The sequence below is a fragment of the Carlito syrichta genome, unplaced genomic scaffold, assembly GCF_000164805.1.
Source record: "Carlito syrichta isolate Samal-C Ts95f unplaced genomic scaffold, Tarsius_syrichta-2.0.1 Scaffold305642, whole genome shotgun sequence".
In the NCBI taxonomy this organism is placed as follows: Eukaryota; Metazoa; Chordata; class Mammalia; order Primates; family Tarsiidae; genus Carlito; species Carlito syrichta.
This window is the reverse complement of record NW_007249738.1, coordinates 1,253,374-1,259,337: the sequence shown is the minus strand read 5'-3', so window position 1 is coordinate 1,259,337 and position 5,964 is coordinate 1,253,374.

The following is a 5,964-nucleotide window of genomic DNA, read 5'->3' as shown; positions in this document are numbered from 1 at the left end:
CAAAAAAAAAAAAAAAAATTAGCTAGGCATGGTGGCACGTGTCTGTAGTTCTAGCTACTTGGGATGCTGAGGCAGAAGGATTGGGTGGCCATGAATGTGACATTACACTCTAGTCTGGGTGACAGAGGGCGACTCCGACTCCAAAAAAAAAAATGTATTAGGCAGGAAGTGTACTGATCTCTGCAGTTTACTTGGTAATGTATCACAAAGTAAGATGGATTGATAGGTGGATAGACCGATATATTTGTGATAAGGAAGTTAGCAGAATCAAGATGATGGCTTTATGGGAGTTTACTGTAAAGTTCTTTCAACTTTGCTGTATGTTTGAAATTTTCACAATAAAATACTGGTTAACAAATGTCTTTAAGGTTATAGCTACCATAAGGCAGAAAGGGAACCATTTGAATCAGACCACTACCTTGATCATTTTAACTTTGAGACAGATAGAGAGGGAGCTAAGAATTACCAGGTTCTTTCTCTTTACTATGTTAAGGATCTCTCGTGTCTTTCTCACTGAGTCTAAAGATTATATTTCTGTCCTGGAAATGATCAAGCAACATAAATCCTATACCATAATTTTCAAACACAGGTAACTTCCTGTGTTCATTTCTGCATATATTATCCAATGGACACATAGACAGTTTGGCCAAGACACTTTCTAAGGCTAGCACTCAAAACAAATCTGCATTTTTCTTTTCTTTTTCTTTTTTTTTTTTGAGTTGGAGTCTCACTCTGTTGCCCAGGCTGGAGGGTAGTGGCACACTCACGGCCACCCCAGCGTCGACCTGCTGGGCTCCAGCGATCCTTCCGTCTCAGCCTTCCAAGTAGCCAGAACTACAGGCACACACTACCATGCCCAGGTAAAATCTGCATTTTTCTATTTTCTACCCCTCAAGCTTCGGTCTGGATATTTTCAGATTACTTGGCTCCTAGATCACTCATTCGCCTTTGTGGTATGTGTCATTCAATATTAAACCCATCTATTAAGTTCTTTCTTTCTTCCTTTTTTTTTTTTTTGGAGTGAGAATCTCACTCTATTAACCAGGCAGGAGTGCAGTGACACACTCACGGCCACTGCAGCCTGGACCTGCTGTGCTCAGGTGAATCTTCTGCTTCAGCCTTCCTAGTAGCTGGAACTACAGGCAGGTGCCACCATGCCCAGCAAATTTTTTGACTTATTGTAGAGATGAGCTCTCGCCAAGTTGCCCAGGCTGGTCTCGAACCTGTGAGGTCAGGCAATGCTTTCGCCTTGGCCTCCCAAAGTGCTGGGATTTCAGGTGTGAGCCACTACATGTGGCCTAATTTTTTAATTTATTGTAGAGTGAGGTATCACCAAGTTTCCCAGGCTGGTCTTGAACCCTTGGGCTCAGGCAGTTCTCCCACCTCTGCCTCCCAAGTGCTGGGATTACAGGTGTGAGCCACTGTGCCCTACAAGTTCTTCATTTCAATTGCTGTGTTTCCCAGTTCTAGAATTTTTATTTGATGCTTTTTTGTAGACTCCAATTTTCTGTTTAAATTCTCTATTTTCCCTTTTTTTCCTGGGAAAATAGAGGGCTGTTTTTTTTGATCATAGTTATTTGCAAAACCTGTGAGCTCCCAATGTCTGCATCACCTGTTCATCTTTTCCTATTATCTGGTTTTTCTTTTAATATTCAGCCATTTTCTCCTGTCTCTTGGCATGCCTGTTAAAAAGATTGAAAGCTGGACATTGTGTATACAAAACTGTAGCAGCCCTATAGAATTTTCTCTTCCTCCAAAAAGAATTCATTCCATTTGCCAGGCAAATAGGATGGGTCCAATCCCATTTGTCTTCTACGGCTGAACTGACCATGACAGGGCTGTGATTTTGGTTGGGTCCCACCTAATTCTGGCTTCTTGTCCTCTCAGGTGAGTGGCCTTGCAGGAGTTCCAACTGATGGCCTGCATATTCACCATAGTGTTCTCCCTAGCCCCCCTACTCCATGTGTCCTGAACTTGACTCTTTGTCTTCCTGCACATGGGCTTGTTGAGAACTCTGTCTTGCTAGTCAGAGGCTTTCTGCTTGGTTTCAGCCTCCTGAACGACATAGTACATCTTTGAGATTTTGCAAATATCTTCAGGGGAAAACGGTCTTAGTTCTTTCCACTGGGATCTTGGCCCCCTTGTCTCTCTTTGTGCTTCCTCATATCTGAGATACTACCTACCATAAGCTCTGCTGGTTTCTGTGCCCATTAGCAGTGACTCTGGTCCTGTGCCCAGGATGTTTGCTTGCTTCCTCAGGCTCCTTCCTGGCACCCAGAATTGGCAAATACCGCCCCCCCCCGAGTGGGCAACTGCTTTTTGGTGGCTCACCCTAGGGGCTCAGCCTTCTCCTGGACCTTGTTTCCTCAAGTCGTGGTAACCTCAGCAGCTACCCCAGAGTCTTCGAACTTTTTTTTTTTTTGCATTTTATCTTGCTGTTCTAGTTGTTTCTCTGAGGCTCTCTGGTCTGCCATAAGCTGCTGACTCATATCCAGATGCAGAAGCTACTTTATGCAAATCTTGTACATATGCTTTTTTCCTTATGTTGAAGAAAATATGGACCTCTTTTCCTCAGTAATGACAACCCCACATGCCACTAGATATTGCCAAATGTCCCCTGGGACATCCCTAGTTGAGAACTACTGGTCTAAAAGAAGGGATTCATTTTCCTAACTTGATGTATTCCAGGAAAAGTAGAACTGAATTTTTTTTTTTTTTTTTTGAGTTGGAGTTTCACTCTGTCACCCAGAATGGAGGGCGGTGGCATGCTCCTGGCCTCTGCAGCCCGACCTGCTGGGCTTTGGCGATCCTTCCGCTCAACCTTCCAAGTAGCCGGAACTACAGGCGCGCATTATCACGTCCAGCTAATTTTTGATTTATTGTAGAGACGAGGTCTCGCCAAGTTGCCCAGGTGTGTCTTGAACCCGTGGGCTCAGGCAATCCACTTGCCTCGGCCTCTCAAAGTGGTGGGATTACAGGCTAAGCCAGCAAGCCCGGCCAGAATTGAATTTTGAGTTACTCAAGATATTGACTTTGACCATTAGATTATATGCCAGCTTCACTTTTTTTTTTGAGTCGAAGTCTCACTTTGTCGCCCAGACTTGGGGGCAGTATCATGCTCATGGCCACCGCAGCCTTGACCTGCTTAGGCTCAGGAAATCCTTCCACCTCAGCCTTCCAAGTGACTGGGACTACAGGCATGTGCCACCAAGCCTGGCTGATTTTTTTATTTATTATAGAGATGAGGTCTTGCCAAGTTGCCAGTGTTGGTCTCGAATCCATGGACTCAGGGAATCCTCTCATCTCAGTCTCCCAGAGTGCTGGGATTATAGGCGTGAGCCACCACACCCAGCCTCAGCTTCATTCTTTTTTTTGAGTTGGAGTCTCACTCTGTCGCCCAAACTGGAGTGCAGTGGCCGCTCCCAACCACGAACAATTCGATGGTAGATCCTGGAGCCCTAAAGTGGCTTATAAGAGTAAATTGGGCCAGGCACAGTGGCTTTCACCTGTAATCCCAGGACTTTGAGAGTCCGAGGCAGAAGGATTGCTTTAGGCCAGGAGTTTTAGATCAGCCTGGGCAACATGGTGAAACCCTGTCTGCCTTTGTTTAAAAAATAAAAAGGGCCGGGCATGGTGGCTCAAGCCTGTAATCCCAGTACTTTGGGAGGCCTAGGTGAGATGATTGCCTGAGCTCAGGGGTTTGAGACCAGCCTGGGCAACTCGGTGAGACCTCATCTCTACAATAAATCAAAAAATTAGCCAGACATGGTAGCTTATGCCTATAGTTCCAGCTACTTGGAAGGCTGAGGCAGAAGGATCACCTGAGCCCAGCAGGTCGAGGCTACGGTGGTCATGAGCATGCCAGCGCATTCCAGCCTGGGCAACGAGTGAGATTCTGACTCAAAAAAAAGAAAGAGTAAATGGACCTTTTCACTATTAACTTGCCACCTGTGAGTTGGGAGTTTAGGTCACTTGTTCACTTGTACTAGGGTTGAAAAAGCATACTCTTGATTTCTGGGTGTTAGCAAGTGTCACTATCTGTGTGTGGTGTTTCCTGTTGCAGTCTGTCTTCATTAGATCTAACCATGGGCAGTAGTAGTTCTTTAAAACTGATAGAGCAGCTGGGTGCGTGGCTCCCACCTGTAATTCCAGCACTTTGGGAGGCCAAGGCGATCGCCTGAGCCTTCAAGTTCGAGACCGGCCTAAGCAACATGGCGAGATCTCGTCTCCACAATAAATCAAAAAATTAGCTGGACTTGGTGGTACATGTCTGTAGTTCTAGCTACTTGGAAGGCTGTGGTGAAAGGATTTCCTGAGCCCAGCAAGTCAATGCTGCGGTGGCCATGAACATGCCACTGTGCTCCAGCCTGGGCGACAGAGTGAGACTGACTCAAAAATAAAAAAAAAACCCCGACAGAGCAAACCAACACAGAAATCCACTCAGAATGTGAGTAACCATTTGTAACTGAAGGCAAGAAGGACATAAAAAGATCAGAATTAGGCTGAAACGAAGGGTTAGGGGAGAAAAAGCCTGATTTAGATTGTACATTTCTGAATGGCATGACACTGCCAACAATGATTTAAACTGGTAGCTACTCTTTCTCTTATTCTGCAGACACTTTCCGGTTTTCCAAATCATTCTGCTTTGATGCCAAATGGTCTTGTTAATAATGCATGGCTTTTTTATAGTACTCCCTTCCCATCATGCCTCTCAGGTGCTGAGTCAGAGGAGATTGTTACAGCAGCAGCTCAGGACCAGTCAAGAGGCGAGATCCCTCTGCTGTGCTCCAACACTGCCATTTTGTTCGCACATTTATCCTGTAGCAATCTTTTCACCTTAAATACTATAGGCTTCAATTCAGAGGATGATTTTTTTTCTTACTCTTAAAGAGTAAGGCTTCAAAACTATCCAAAAATGGGACAACCCCTTCAGGTTGCCTCCCACTGTGGGAACTTTCCTGTCCTCTCAATAAATCCTGCTTTCTCAAAAAAAAAAAAAAAAACTCAAAAAACAAAAACAAAAAGAAAACCTATCCAAAAATGTCTAATGACATGAAACATGAGGTTTTTGAGAGCTCAATTTCTGGGACAACGGTGGTTATTTTCCCATTTGTCTAGCTATTGTCTGGGTGTGTCTCTGCTGAGTCCCCAGTTTCTGTTTTGTAAAATTTAAAATGATATTTACACATCACCTTTATGATAGATAGCTGTAGGAGATGAACAGACATGAGGGAAGGGGATGGATAAATCGCCTGGTGAACACAGGTATCCAGGCTTAGATCTGCATTTCGCCTTCCACCTTGGCCACACCACGTTCCGCGTGGCAACTCAGAGAGGCTGGCCTCTAGAGCATGGCAGCTGCTACCCTGCTACCTTCAAATGGGTCTGTCTGGGCCACCGAGTTTTTCATTTTCTGTTGGTTACGAAGTACTGTGTTATAACAGGCCCTGGAAACAAAGACTTTTTGAAGCGCTTGGCTTTGTGGGATGAGTTGAAGGGGCACCCTCTGCACCCCCGAAGCTCCTTTTTGTACTGGTAACAAGGAGAAAGTGTTACTAGTGCTACTGTGATGAGCATGTCAGCCTCTTATGTCTGTCTTTAAACTGTGACACAGCTCAGCACACTTAAGTCGGTTAACCTCAAGTGGAGTGGTGTAAATGCTTAAGTCAGGTGCTCCCAGGGCAACGGTATTCGTTGTTATGGATTTCAAAGGTAGCTTAGACATTGCTTACCTCTCTTCACAATAAGAATAACAATATGGATAAAAACGAATAGCATGGGAGATCTTTGTACTATATTCACAACTTTCTAGAATTCAAAAATTATAAGATAAAAGGCTTATAAAAATAATAACTAAGGTTTATGGAAGGTGCAGTTTGTTCTAATCACTAAGTGATGGGTGTTTTGTTATTTCTAAATCCTAAGACCTTAAGAAGTTCAAGATCAGCTGAGCAGAACCTGTCT